The sequence below is a fragment of the Rhinolophus ferrumequinum genome, chromosome 3, assembly GCF_004115265.2.
Source record: "Rhinolophus ferrumequinum isolate MPI-CBG mRhiFer1 chromosome 3, mRhiFer1_v1.p, whole genome shotgun sequence".
Taxonomy (NCBI): domain Eukaryota; kingdom Metazoa; phylum Chordata; class Mammalia; order Chiroptera; family Rhinolophidae; genus Rhinolophus; species Rhinolophus ferrumequinum.
This window is the reverse complement of record NC_046286.1, coordinates 81142547-81158611: the sequence shown is the minus strand read 5'-3', so window position 1 is coordinate 81158611 and position 16065 is coordinate 81142547. Positions and strand designations below refer to the sequence as shown.

General features: G+C 38.5%; 1 long non-coding RNA gene across 1 annotated transcript in view; it reads right to left on the bottom strand.

The window, feature by feature from the left end:
• Positions 1-516: 516 nt before the first annotated feature.
• LOC117016275 (uncharacterized) overlaps positions 517-16065 on the bottom strand; it is a 49831-nt gene continuing 34282 nt past the window's right edge. The window contains exons 3-4 of the long non-coding RNA XR_004421854.1: positions 9765-9965; positions 517-638 (exon numbers count right to left, since the gene is read on the bottom strand). This is a non-coding gene — a long non-coding RNA (uncharacterized LOC117016275). The remainder of the gene's footprint in view (positions 639-9764; positions 9966-16065) is intronic.

Here is a 16065-nt window from a genome sequence, read left to right as displayed (position 1 = left end):
CTGTCAGGAGCTCCATTTAAATGTAATAGTTTTCTCTCTCCAGTCACCACAGTAAAACGAGGAAGGTTGAAACATGCTATTTTGTAGTAAACATTTTAAGTGTTTCCATCTTTGGAACCTTAAATCCTGCTTGTATGACTATAAGAAACAGTTCCTTTCTTGTAGAAACATTTGGACGAAGCTTAGTCATAAAAATACGTACACCTTGAACTTGAATGTGACTCATCATCTTCCAGATTGATATAAAGTGTCCCTTGGCTACATATCAAGTCACACTAGTTCAGAAACATGCCCATGATATCCAACATAAAATCTAATATTTCAAATGTAATATATTGTCTCTGCTTTCTGAGATTTCTTACGTCCTTAGATCCCAGTACGTTAACAAAGGTTTGCTTCTCTCCTGGTCTGCTCATCAGAGTGCAGGCACTGATATAAAAAAAATGCCCAACTCCAGCAGATTTTAAATGAGATATTTTTGCTGGAACCACTTTAAATGAAGAACAATTTTCCCTGACCTTTTCGCCCAGCTGTCCTCCTGAGAGGGTAACTTGGACACCAGCTGATGATTCATTATGGATTTGAGTCCAGGTGTAGAATTCACTCAAGCAAGGGATCAAGGCTCATTATAGTTATACCTGCAAGGAAAAGTTACGGCAGTTCAAGGTCTATTAGAAAGATTACAACTTGCCCATAAAAATTTTGCTTTGGGCTAAAATATGGCATATGAGTTTCTAGCCCGTAGGAACCTTAAAATCAGAAAACTCAATTAGGTACTCCTAAATTAAGCGGCTGTTAATTGGCAGAGAATTGAGTTTTGATGTTTAAAAACTTCTTGCCAAAAGCTTAAGAGACATTTTAATGTTTAAACATATAGTGAAAATATAGCATAGCAATTAGAGTAAGAAATCTGAGAAGTCAATTTATATTCGGCTTCCTGCCACTCCCCTCCCACCTGCCGAACTATGGGAGCCATTTCTTAAATACTTCTGCCCTGGTATTTCTCTAAATGAAAAACTGCAATATTTATCCTTTCCCAGAAGGTGTCAGGGAGCCAACTTAAAGACTCAAATCCTCTTTTCAAGATCAAGCACCCTTCCAAGGAAGGAGGCCATCACAAAGTCTTCCTTCCATCTCTCAGGTCCTCAGTGATCACGGCGCATAGACCTACCCAACCATTCAGAAAACAGGAAGTCAGCTGCCAAGCTACTCTGACTGCTGTCTGCCTGCAGCAGAAAAAGGATTTCACCTTTTGCTAATTCCCAGCAGAGAGGGGTTTGTGCCTCAGAGAGAATAACGGATTTAATCGTTTTACCGACCCAGGTTTGAAACCTAACTCCCACGTTCTGACTGAGTGGACCTTTTTCTTGTTGGTGAAGTCAGGGTTGCTAGTTCTGAGCAATGACGTAAAGTGCCCAGTGCCCGGTGGGCAATCGAAGGCAACTGCAACAGGGAACATCAAGTGAAAGAATCTAAACCTGTAACAATCCACTAACGAGCCTTGCAGGTAGGTCTCCCTGCCAGCCTTGGGGAGGCCTCCCATTCCAGGAAAATCAAGTCCACGCAGGCAGGGGGGTTTCTCTCACCCTCATGCAGAGAAGCAAACGGAGTGATTTGGATTGGGAAAACATATTCAGACATTGCTTTGGAGAAGATGCTCCAGGATTGAAGGGTACTTTTCATATCCTGGGAAGATCATATTAGGATTTCTCCAAAAGAAAGCATGACTTTCTTTTTCTTATATAGTTTTCGTAATGATTTCTAATAAAATTTGCTTATTTAATGGGAATACAATGTGCAATTCTGTATTTCTTAATAATACTCTAAGGAGCAATGATAGTGAAAGCTCAGAAAGCTTATTAAGACTAATACCTAAATGTGGTTAAATGCATTAAAAAGCCTTAGTAAAGAATATGCACTATTGATCCCACTCACAGCCTTGGCTTTTGAAGAGGGTCCATTAAGGCACAGCATGTTATTAATGCAAACTAGTCCCCAGTGCGTAGGTCTCCTCTATCTTGAAATGAGGTGGCATGAATCTGAAGCAGAAAAAGTCTGGGAATTGCTGAATAATTACAGTCTTTTTTCTCTCTATGTTTTATATAATTTACTTGCACAGAATTTTCAATACTTAGTGTCTCATGTGCAAACAACAGTTTGCAAATTGGTTAAAGGATATAATAAATTTTTCATACATCGCAAAAAAATTACTTTGTCTTCCTTCCTAGGGGCCCAATGAGGACAAATAATAGACTCCAGGACAATTTAGGTGCAAATACAGTTTGTATTACTGAATCCTCATGGTCCACCATTTTATTTCTCAAGAAAACTTCTAGACTATTCATCTATATAAGAAACCACCTCTCCCTCTAATTATAATTTTATTCCCTAATGAGCACCACATCCAAAATATGTTCAAGCATTTTCTGCTAGAGATGACAAAGGTTTTTTGTTTTTTTTCCCTTCAGTAGATTTTAAAAATTGAGGTGAAATTCACATGATGTAAACTTGGGCCATTGCATAGTGTACAGATCAGTGGCATTTCATAGATTGACAACGACATCCAATACCACCTCTGTTTAGTTCCAAAACATTTTCATCACCCCCAAAGAAAACCCTGCATACATTGAGCGGTTATGCCCTATCCCTTTACCTCACTCCTCTCCCCAACCCTTGATGACCACCAAGCTTTCATTACTTTAATGTTGCTTACAGACAATTAGAGGAAGAACATTCTGTCTTTACCATGGGAATGGTAGTAGTGACCTGGTCATTTGATAAATATGGAGATTCCTGGACCTCTGCCCAAAGATATCCAATACAATCCGTACTGCCTATCAGCCTAGGGGCCATTTCTCCAGACCTCTGAACACACTAGGGAGCGTTCTCTGCCCCTAATACACACCTTCAGCCTAATAGGGTAATGGAACTGTGAAGAGAAAGCCCTCGTGAGGAGTTTCCTCTGGTGGAAATGGCAAGACCAGGTGCAGGAGAGAGTCAGGTCGGACCAGGGGAGGGTTTGGAGGATGGTGCAGAAGTGTATATGCTGAAATACAGATGTGTGCAGTTAGAAGCTTCTGTTGGAGCATCATACTGAGAAGGAACAAAAGTGGGAAGACGGGAGGGAGGGAATGAGGGATGGAGGAAAGGAAAGAAGGAAGGGAGTAAGGAAGGAAGGGAGGGATGACATTCAAGGTACCTGTGATCAACTTTTGGCAGAAGGAGCGCTGCTTGCTCATTTTTTTCAGGGAGAAAGGAGAGGGCAGGTACAAATGCAGACAGTTTGTGGCTATGGTGGAGGGGAGGTAAGGTGCTTCTTGACTGACGTGTTCAGCTTTCTCTCCGCAGCATAATACATGATTCATTGCTGAGAGTGGGTGGTCGGCGTGTGGGAGTGTGTGTGGTTCTTTAGAGGAGAATGGAAAAGGCATGAAGTTGCAGAGAATGAGAGCAAGCTTCCTAGAGAAGCTGAGCAAGTTTGCAAGGCAGTGCTGAGGGCGCAGCTGAGGTTGTAATCATGACTGTGCAGTACTTCCAGTGCTGCTGCTTGTGGGATTTTCTTGGTAGGCCCACCTCCTCCGTACAGTCAAAGCAAAGCAGATGTGGAAGGAAGCTCATCTGTGGTTCGGGTTCACCAAGAAGAAAGCAGACTAAGGGCGTAGAGGCATTTGTAAAAGAAAACTCAGACTCTCTCAAGAATACATTGAACTTAACAGAGAAAAGCTTTCCTCATGGGTGAAAATGATAGGAACCGATTGTTTTCCCCATCCTCACCTATAGCTCGTCTCCATTCCATTCCCTGCCCAGCTTCATGACAAATATTCCTTTCCCGCAGTGCACATTTGTAAGAGCCTTTTTAAAATACACTTATTAGGAAAAGATAATTCACATAAGAACTAATGTGATCTGATAACCAAACTGCAAAAATAGTGTCAGCATCACTAGCAAAGAAATTAATATGTATCTGTTAAACCACAACTAGCTTTATTTGTTTCTTATAAGGGAGCTGTGTTGCCTTTATATGTCCAGACTCCTTCTCACCCATTTTAAAACCAAATCCTCTTCCCCTACCCATGTACAGGAGGGACTTCCATTTCCCTTGATTAAGGTTTCCATATGGAGAGACTTTCGTCAGGGATACCCCGGACCTTCTTCTCACATCCGGTCCTCCCTAAGCAGGGGAATGAGTGATTTATCTGAAAAAACTGAGCTTTCCCACTTCAGACTCTTTTTCTCTTGCCTGTTTTTATGAGCCAACCTCTCTACAAACTGCACATGTCCTGTCTTATGCAAGGGGCCTGCTCCTGGGGGAGACCAGGAGTACCGAGCTGCATTCCGTGACTAAGCAGACAAATCTGTTTAACTCAGACCTGAAGAATTAGCAAATCCACCTGCTGTGGAACCGTATTTTCTAGGTTTATCATTAATAAAGCTGATCTTTTGGTTTGTTTTTTGTTTTTTAATCGCCTAAAGTACTAGTGCTTATTGCCCAGGACAGAGCTCAGAGCTTGCCAAGATTTCTCAGTTTGTGGAGCCCCTGGTGTCTCAGTAATTTCGTCCTGGTGCTCCTAGGCCCAGGGAGACACCTAACAATTCTGTTTATTAAGGAGTTAAGGTCCAAATAACTTAATAAGTACTTATGTCCAAACAATTTACTAGCCGTTTGAAAAAAATGTGTAATTTGAGAGAAGAAATAATAGCTATTTTATTCTAAAATAGTCACAATTACTTACCAATAGGGTATGTGTACCTGTTGGGCCCTACGCAGTTTCTGAAATCAGACTATACAACACCACCCTCACTTCCGGTTCCACTTTGACTTTCATGAGGGACTTAGTTTTGATCACAGCAATTACCAAAAAAACAGCTTCAAAAAGATATGATGTCATCAAAGAAATGTAATGTGATCTCATTTTGAGACTGTGAGCTACCTTGAGCTAATAGTTCGTGTGCTATCCAACAGATGTTGAATATCTCTGTTTCCCCCTGAAATAAAATTTTTTAGTGGAATCCAGGGGTTCATGACCCCTTATACTGCAGGACAACTTCTCTTTATGAACAAGTTGTATTCCAAAAGTTTGTTTGCTTCAGGCTGTTTGAAATTAAAAATACATTTTTCAATAGAAATTATATTGAATTACAATGAGGTCATTATAGTGCGGTCATCCCCAGGCCAAGCCAGGCCAAATGCTTACTAGAGTAAGACTAATGCTGTACAAACCTCTGAGCATTCAGGTACATGAGTCAATTAAAACAAATGGCTGAGGACATCTCAGATTTTGTTTTAATTCTCTGCACATCTATATTCCACAAAAGCTTAAGAGCAAGCTTAAGCGGCTCTATTGTGTGCCTGTGTTAGCATCCGTGTATGTTAAAATAAATACACAGAAAAGACTAAGTTTGTTCTTCATGTGGTTGACATACACCTGAAAGTGCCTCCCCACTATGCCACTGCATTATTTAGAAGGTAATACCATAAATTCATGAGGAAATTCAAAACTACTCACTTGCATAGTGGAACACTTGGTTAAATGCTCTTGTAGAAACTAGATCCTCCTTTTTTTTTTTTGGTGCATCAGATCTATTGTTTTTTAACTGAAAACCAATTTGATCAGTGTTCTATTACAATATTCAAATGATCCATTTTCTAGTCTAAGTTTTCCAGTCTAAATATAACTATCTAGCAGTCATTTCTGCATTGTCAAAAACTGTCAAAAACTCAGAGAAGTTACTGTATGACAAACTATTAGCATAACTCATTTAATGTTTGAACTTGCCTTAGACTAAGATGTTCAAGCTTACAGACACTGTAATGAGAAAGGTCAATAGCTATAGATCACTTTTTCTAGGGGGTACGGTACGAGACATCTTCCAGACATATTCTCATTTAATTCTCACAAGTCTGGGAAGTAGGTATTATTTTCAAAATTTTACATATGCTATAACTTCTTAGGAAGATTAAACAATATTTCACAGTTACCAAAATCATATGTTTTTTAACTGGCAAGTAATTTGAAGTCATCATTATAAAGCTGTTAGGGTGAACCAGATATTTTACATTTGCTGAAGTCCATGAAGGTTAGAGTTATGATGCACTTAATTTGTTTAAACTATTCAAATTCTTTGGTTACAAAAACGAAAAACATATTCTGGTTAACTCAAGTAAAAAATGAAACATATTGAAAGGGAGTAGCTCCCAGAATCAAGGGTGAACAACTATAATAGATCATTGAAAGAATGAGATATACAAAAATTCCCAGCACCTAGGTAACAGGAATTAATAGACCAGTTTCTTCAGGAAAACACTACAGAGATGATCATCTCTGGTCACTTCCTGTTGGTAAGGCTCAAAATTTGAATTTCTGGGAAGTTGACTCTTATTGGCCCCGTTTGGGTCACATGCCTTACTATTTTTCAGGGAGAGGCAAGGATCTTGATTATTCGACCAAAATAGGGGAAGAGGTGTTCCCTAATGGAAAAAGAATGTGTTATTTTTCAGAAAATGGAGAAAAGGATGCTGGACTGAAAAAACATGAGATATCCATAACAGTACACGACAGAGCTGGGATTCAAACCTCAAACTGTTCCAAATCCTTTACTTTTAACTATTTTCCTCTTTTCTTTCTCAATCACTCATTAGCACAAAAAAAAAGTCCCAGTGGAGTGAATATATGGTAATTATTGCATAGGTCTTGGCACTACTGTGTACAAATTCAGTGATAATACAAGCACTCACGGAAAGATCTTCAGGGGGCCCAATGGCAGGTCTTGCTGATGGTTTTCGCATCTTGTCTGTTGGTCTCTATTGTGCTATGACCTGCTTGTTAGGAAGCAATGTTAGCAGCCAGGCTGCTCTAATCAACCATTTAAATCACTGAGTTTTCTAAGTTGTCAGTTCAATTGTGGAAGTGTGTACTTTCGATTTCCAGCAGGCTGATACCAGAAAGCTAACATTATTGCTGTTCTTAATGTCATCCAGCAGTTTCATTCCTGGTTTACTTTTTCAGTGTCAGCTCTGGGGAACAAAATATCAACTTATATTTTAAATTTTCCAAGTGCTTTTTTGAAGTAAGGACTTATTTTTCTACAAAATTTCCATGGTGTTTATGAATGTATAAAGAGACGGCTTAGGTTGTAAAATTTTGCTTTTTACATTAAACATGTATTTTAAATTGTAAAGTAGCCATCTGAAAGTCCCTTTGATATTTTTCAATTCTCACCCTTCAATATCTTTGTTCTATGAAGCTACAACATACGTATATTATTTTGAGATGCCTGAAAGCTTTATTGGAACTATGAAACCAGGCTTCTTCTTTTTCTTAAAATGTTGTATGTGTTTTAGTCTAACTTGGTCCTGGTGAGTAAAATCAAGCAACTAAGTGTTAGCAGAGAGAAGGAAGGAAGGAAGGAAGGAAGGAAGGAAGGAAGGAAGGAAGGAAGGAAGGAAGGAAGGAAGGAAGGAAGGGGGAGATTAATTCCTCTTCACTACCATTTATTGAGTCTGTAGGACATGCAAGGGTACATGTCTATACACAGAGTTTCAATTAATGGCAAGATAATTACTGCTAAAAATGACAGGATAAAGGGAATAAAAAATCATGACATTGCTCCAACAATGGACTCTGGCTGTGCTATACTGAAGAATTTAACAAGAACCCATTCACTATTTTTAAAAGGACTCCTGAAGGTTCAGTTAGACTTATTGAGCAGAGGGGCTAAGGGCATTCATTGCTCTAGCTCTAGATTATGGGAGTTCCAATCCCAACTTTACCATTTAATAGCTATGTGATCGAAATCAAATAATGCCATATTACTTCTCTGGGCCTCCGTTTCCTCAAATGCAAAATGAGGGTGTGTGTGTGTGTGTGAGAGAGAGAGAGAGAGAGATAGAGAGAGAGAGAGAAAGAGAGAGAGAGAGAGAGAGAGAGAGAGAGAGAGAGAGAGAGAGAGAGAGAGAATACTTCTAAGCTACGTAGAATGGTGTCTATGAAACCATGAAAATTATCTTGTAGAAACAATATCTAGTGACATACAGAAATGTTTGCTATAAGACAGTATATACAGCAAGAGTATGAATCTAATTTTATTTTTTATGTTACATATTGATATAGATATAAATTCACTAACAAAAGAAGCATATGTAATGTAATGTTAATAATCGTTACCTCTGAGTGGTAGGGTTATCTTTGAGTAATAGGATTATGAGTGCTATTACTTATTCATTTTCCAAATAAATAAAGTAAATTTTTATTTTCCATAGTTTACCAAATGGACCTGACTGATTGTATAATCAGGAAAAAAGTCACTATAAGTATAATCATTGTTTGTTTTTTTGTTTGTTTTTCCAGTGGTTTTCTTTAAATAGAAAAGATAAAATCAAGTAGAAAAAGAACTTTCCATTTTGATGATTAAGATAAAAAAACTTTTTTAAAAAACTGGCCAGGTCACAGAAGAGTTAAAAAAATCCGAGGTTCAGTCCAGGGTAATTGAAGGGAAAGGAAAGTACTGTGGGATTCAGATTCAAGTGTATGTTTAGATATTAACTGGAAAGAGGTAATTGTGTGACTTTACTAAGCAACTTAACATTTGTGACCTTCAATTCCCCGTTTATAAATTAAGTCTTGTTGATGCCTATTGTGGAGAATAGATGAAGTATATAAAAAGTCAGGCACATGGTACACATTCAATAATGATATCTTTATCTTACAAAGTGGTCAATTTATCATCTTTATTACTCATTAAATAAAAAACAATAAGAACAGTTTTAGGTAGCTTCCTGTCATAAACTGGAATTTAAGTAATCTCATGAATGTAATAAATAACTCAATAATCCATATTCCTTTTATTAGTGTTTGAGTCCAAAAGGCAAGAGTGGGTTCCATTTTTTTAAGAGACTATTTCTACATGATCTTCATTGTAACTACTGTCTATGTGATTTGAAAAATAAAAAAGAAGAATGATGAGCAAACTCTCTATTTAGAAAAAGAATGATTTAGTTTTCTATTTTTAATAAATAGTAATTGTATTATTTACTATGGGTCTCTATGCGACTCACCTTGATATATATCAAACATTGTTTTCATTATTTTTGTGTTTCATGTCTAGTTAATCTCATGGTCAAATAGTGTCTAGATAAATGAGGGGTGGGGAAGTGAAAGAAAAAAGTCACTCTATCATTACCTGGTCCCAAACCTTATTACTCTCAAAAGCTGTGCTTCTCAAATTTTAAGGCGTTTACGCATCTTTTGGGCATCTGACTCAGTGGGTCTAGAATAGGGTCTGTGATTCTACATTTCTTTTTTTTTTTTTAATTTTTTCCCCCTCCCCTGATTCTACATTTCTGACAAGGTCCCAGGAGATGCTGATGCTACTGATTGATCCCGGGACCACTCTTTTAGCAGCTGACTCTGAAAGGGCTCTAGGCCTAACACTGTGTCTGGTCTAAATGATTCTCTATTACAGGGGACGTAAATTGAGGAAAACAAAAGTTTCTCATGATTTCAGTCTCCCAACCACCCACACAATACATTTTTCTAAATATTTCTAAGCTTCTTCTCATTTTGTTCCTGCTGATTTGCTCTCTAAAATCCACCTCCATCTAGTAAGTTGCTACTTATCCTATAAAGTTCATCTCCAAAGCTAGATCTTCTGGGACTAGACCCACCCAGTGCCTGGTGGTAGCCAGGCCCCTGAACAAATCCCTGTAAGCTGAAGGGGATGTTTCTGCTTCTACTGGCTCGTCTGCTTATCCTCATTTGACTCACCTGCTCAGCACCCATCAAAGGGCACTTGAGAGGCCCTTGTGTTGGGCAGAATGCCCTCTCAAGCACATTTCTCCCAATCAGGCATTCCCTCAGACTCTGAAGTTCTTCGGGACGCTGTAATCCACCTGGCCAAGGGGAGTCAGTGTCTTTTTTACCCTTGAACTTCTGTATAGTCTTTTGTGTTCCTTGAGGTGAAGATACCTATAAAAATACAAGGTGATATACAAGTATCCAAATAACACAGTAGCATTTAATAATAAAAGCTGTTTTCTTTATAATATAAAAATATTTCTGTGACTGAACCTCCTTTCTATCTGGCAAGGGCAAATTCAAACTTTCTGGCATAGATGGGCCAGGAAGGTAAAATAAGTAACTGAAATTGATCAGTTAGGGTCAGCATCCTGGCAAGCCATTGACTCACCTGAGCAGGGCAGCCTCCAGCCACCTGCCCACATGGGAATGCCACCCAGGGTTGCCAGGTTGCTCAGATGCCAGAAATCCAGATTTTTATATGAAATCTCTCACTTCCACAAATCCAATTTTTGGTTGTTGTTGTTTAAATACTGCGAAAGCCAAACCAAATGAATATATGGGCCAGATGCATCTGGTTGGGGGAAGACAGGGAGTAACCCGATTTTTTGCATTTGATTTAAAGTAACTCTGCTTTTAAAATAATTTTCACTTCTAGCCTGTTGAAATCAGAGAAGAGCATGAAGCTTACCAGTGCTTGACACTACTCAGCCATGGCTTCCCTCTTAAGCTAAGAGTGGGCAATAATGTCAAGTCTTGCTTAAGAGACTCTTAGCCCCCATACATATAAACTTACATACATAACCAGAAACACCCCAAAGCATCTGGAAAGTCTGGTTCTTATGTCTGCATCAACTATTAGAGTATTGGTTTTCCTGGCCTGCTTTCCAGAAAATAGCTGCCATGTAACATGAGGATGCAGGAGGGCTGGGTGAGCACATCTATTTCTGACCAAACTTTATACGGACAGTGCAGCATCTGATTCTGATTCTCACAGTACAGCAACTTCTCATGTCTGGCAGGTGATGTGAAAAGTTCTAGCTATTTAGGCTTAGAATGTCAAAAGAAATCTATGAAACTTGCCCAGGTTGAACAGCATGTGGGCAAGGAGAAAAGTCGTGGGAATGTCAACAATACATATGCATCATATTTAACCGACAGTATTCTGCATATCAAATGACTCCACCTATAAGAATATTATACTCGTGGTGTCAAAAGTATTATTTTTATTGCTTCTGTTTTTGAGTTTTCCCCTCTATTTTTAACTTCACTTTTTAAATGGAAAAAAATACCACTAAGTTACCTGAAATAGTGATTTTATGTCTTATACACCTTGGAGACTTCCTTGCAACTCAATAGAATTTCAATAAATGTTTGTCAATTTAACAAATGTATGAATACACTATTTTGAATCACAGACACTAGATCAATGACTTTTTTTACACTGCCCTATGGACTAGGCAACAGTTTGAGGTGCAGAATACTGCTGGTTAAATATGATATACATATATTGTCGACATACTCACTACTTTAATCCTTGCCCACATGCTGTTCAACCTGGGCAAGTTTCATAGATTTCTTTTGACATTCTAAGCCTAAATATCTAGAACTTTTCACATCACCTGCCAGACTTGAGAAGTTGCTGTACTGTGAGAATCAGAATCAGATGCTGCACTGTCCATATAAACTTTGTACAAAACAGTGAATAAGTAACAGCTAATAAGCAAGAGGCTTACAAGGTCCTTCTGATCACTAATGGACAATGCAAAATTTCCAGTGTAACAATATGTTCCCATGGTATTATGAGAACATACAATGGAATTAATCTATTCCAGGATATCTGTGAATGCTTCCTTAGGGAAGAGATAAAAGATGTATAGGGCTGTTCATTAGAAAAGAAGGGTAGAAAGAACATTCTGAGACAGGGGTCAGCAAATTATGGCCCATGGGCCAAATCAAGCCCATCACATGATTTATAAGTAAAATTTGATTGGATCACAGCTATACCCACTCATTTACATATTGTTTATGGCTACCTTTGAGCCAAGATGGCTGATTCAAGTAGTCAGGACAGAAACCATAGAGTTTGTAAAGTCTAAAATATTTACTATCTGGACCTTTACAGAAAATAATTTATTGACGTGTATTCCAGGCAAAAGGAATGGGATATGCAAAAGTTCTGTGGCTAGAGAGAGGACAAAGAGTAGCCACAAATGAGAAGGCCTGTGTAATCAAAGTTGGGAACATAAGGTAAAAGATGGCAAGAGATGGTAAATATGGTAAAAGTTGAAGGTAGAAAGGTAGGCAGGCTTAAACCATATAGAATCTGTAAGCTACATTAAGGAGTTTTAGTTTATCCTTGAAGCAATCTAGTATTTCAGGCATGATGGGAATAGTAAGGAGGAAGCAGAGTTGACATGATTATTTCATAGGGGGAAACAATTGAAGCCACACTGTGAAAAATGTATTGAAGGAAAGCAAAGTGGATTCAAACACACCACTTAGGAGACTCTTGATGGAGATTAATGTTTTGGGGTAGAAAAACTGCTCTAGCAACCGCAACATTCCAATGACTTGCCATAATAAAGGAGAATTCTATGCTCATGTCACAGCACCATATATGTTGGTGGTTGACTCTCCCTCCTCTAGGCCATAAGAATTCTCTCTGTTCACCTAGCAGCAGGTGTGGGAAGAGGGCCAGGTTGTAGTGGGTAGGCTTACATGCAGCAGGCCGGGAAGGGACACACATCACTTCCACTTACAACCTTCAACAAAACTCAGTCACATGACCACATCTAATTGCCAGGGATGGTGGACAAACTCTATGTTCAGGAAGAAGAGAAGAGCCTGAGTACTGATGAGCACTGCCATCTCTGCCATAGCTGAGTCTATGTTGTGCAAACAATAAACAGCAATGGAGGAGACTCTCAGTGAACTTCCTTGGGAGATTCAGTTCATGCTGTGAACAGCAATGGTACCTCACAATGCTATTTCTTCTTCCCAGGCTAGCACAGGGTCTCGAGCCAACTAGTCAGTCACAGCGGAGCTTATGCTCACTGTCCCATCATTCTCCTCCCATCATTCTTCTCCACTTCATTTCAATTCTCAAAGCCCACTGGGGAGGAGGGGTATGGAAGGAGGGCGCTCCTCTTTCCTCAAATCAGATCAGTTAAACTCATTCTCAGCAGAAACACTGGGGCCCTGAGGAATCCACTGATATTAAACAGTAGAGTCTTTGCAGGGAAAAATAGTGGCTCCTGGCCTATTGACGACTATGAAAAATGATCAATATTGCTGCTAATTTTAAAAAGCAAATACTCACAGTAGAGCTGCTTCATTATAACATCGTTCATTGATACTATGCACATATTCTGAGACCAAACAAATATATATATTATAGTAAATAATACAAATATGGGCTTGATAGTATAATTTTAGCTTCAAGTAGTATTTTTTAAATTGCAGGTCACTATCCACTAGTGGGTCACGAATCAACTTAGTGAATTATAGAACATTGGCTCATAGATAAATTGGTACTCTTGTTACTAAATGCCGATCTTAAAGTGGAGTTTCTGGGTAGATTTTTTATCAATAGATAATCTACCCATTACCTCAATTAATCTGCTCTAATTTTTATGTTTGTTAGGATCAATGTTGTGTTTTTCAAGATGAACACTCAGTGACATTCACTTCTTATTCACTCAGAAAATACAAGGAACATATTCAATGCATAATCAACAACTATACTTAGTGAAAGATAACTCCCAAATCTAAAAAAAAAAAAAAAAGGAAGAAAGAAAAAACAACCCACAAAAGAAAATCAATTGAAAAGAAACTTAACAACAGGACACAAAGCAGTGGGAAAAATTCTATTTCCTTTTCTATGTACAGTGACCAGACCATTATCAGAAATTAAAAGGTCAGATATGCCATTTCTGTACCTGAGTAAAAGTTTCCAAATAATATCCTGATGACAGTCAATTGTTTACAGGGAAACAAAACAAATAGCTATTCAGTTAAACATCATCTATTCCTTGTCTTTAACACACACACACACACACACACACACACACACACAGCCTACAGGTACCCATAAATGATTAAAGCTAAGCAACCAGAGACTTGATCTGGCCTGGAATCCAATTCACTTATCAGCCCACCAAGGTCATAAGAGTTATCAAACATTTTGCTTGTTTGTTAAGTAATTGGAATATTAAGTAGTTATTTAACCAAGATATCATTAGGGAACATGTCTCTCTTTTGTTTCATGATTATTCCACCATAACAGAGGAAGAAAGTGTGGACATTACTGTATGAAGTGTCTAGTTTGCAAAAGCATGGCAGAAGTAAGCCTGATAACCTGATATATATTTTTCTAGTATGTCATAGGCAATAGACTGCAATTTTTGGGCTGGAAGGGATGCACAGGTCATATAGTTTGAACTTTTCATCTTACAGAGGAGAAAAATATGTGAAGTGACCCATTGGAATTCAGCCCAGGTTTTTGTTTGTCAGTTGAGTATAGTCTGCTGTTGCTCTGTGAAATCACCCATGTTTGTGTGAGGCGGAGCCCCTGAGTTCTATAGGGTCTGCAAGTCTAATTTTCTGAGAAATGCAAGGGGTAAAATCTAAGCAGCTGGGACTCTGCCTTCCACCAGGCTTGCTGTTTCTGGGTGCAAACTGATCAGCCATCTTGCTGCTTCATGCAGTACACACCGTTTCACAGGCAAGGTGGCGAGGCAGGTGAACCAAACATTGGTCCCCCTCACACTTCACTTTGTACACTCATCCAAGGGCAGTCTGAATCTCCACTCCTGCATTTTAGGGAGAAGCTGTCCTTGCCTTGTATATACTGCATGTTCCTATACAGGCATGTGCATTCATTTATTCATAAAACATTTATGGTATGTTGAGCACATGTTACGTGCCAGGCAAGGTGCTAGCCCCTTCCAAGAGTTCAATAACAGTGAAGGACAGGGTAGAATGTTATAAGTGACACCTAAAATGTACTTACGTAAAGTTAAAATTAAATTATATTTATTGCACTCATGTATACAAAATTTCGCAGTTATATTCAAAGACTTCATGTTCCTACAAAAATTATTGTCAGCCAGCTAAATTTTCACCAGCTTGTCCCCTGTTTTCTAGGCATAAAGATGTCCCTGGATGCAACTCGAAAGAATTTAGAAGCATAGGTTGGTGCCCCAGTTTTACTCTTTACTAGCTGAGTGACCTTGAACTGATTTTCCAGTTTCCCTAATTATCAATTGCTCTTCTCTTCAGCAAGCATGATAGTGCATATCTTACGGCTTGTCAGAAGGACTAAACCGATGCATGAGTGCAGAGCTAAAAAGCAGGTTACTTCATCTGTCTGTGGCACTGTCTTTGCTCGCAAATTTAGGGTAATAGAATCCATGTCATGCAATTACTGTGAAAATTAAATGAGAAAACTACACATTCAATCCTGAATACATTTTAATTATTCTATGAAAGTGTCATATGAAGTATGAAATGTTAGATCAAAGTAAAATGCTCTTAACTGTTAGAGGTAAGCTCAGTCAAAAGGACAGTATTGGGACCAGAATCATTCCAGGGTGCTGCATGTCCAGGTAGCTGGTCCCTTTAAATCTCAAGCTTTCAGGCTCAGTTCTATTTTGGAAGTTCAAATAGATGTCTCTGCTTTGGCTGTAATGTCATATACCTCTCCAGCTGAACACATATTCCTGTTTTGGAACCTGTCCTCTCATCTTCTTTCTCTTTTTAGATCACTTCTCAAAGCATAATTCCTTTAAGGACCAGTGCTAATGTTCACGTCAGGCCTGTGTGTATGTAGAAAAAGAAGGTGAAACGATGCCAAGATTGTCTGTCTTAGTCTGTGCTTATTCTTCCTACTCTTTAAAAAAGTAAGACTATCAGTTCCCATCCTTGAAATGTGATGTCCCCAAAATTAGTTAGGAAATTTGGAAACTGAAGGGTTATCTGGGTCGAGGGTACATAATTACCTACCAGAATTTGAAATTACCAAAAGCCAACTCGATATTGTTTTCTTTGGGTTTGAACCCGCCCGCTACTTATGGGTGCTTAAAAGTTCCTTTTCCAGTAACCATTGGAAACTGAGCATTAAGCTAGCTCTAGACCCATTGTTTTAAGTAGTTCAATTCAGGTAAAAAAAAAAATCGACTGGCTACTTTATTTCATTCATTCAAATGACAATTTTCAAAACAACCAGGCTTTTTGTTGTTGTTCTTGTTAGAATTCACTCAGTTTCTGT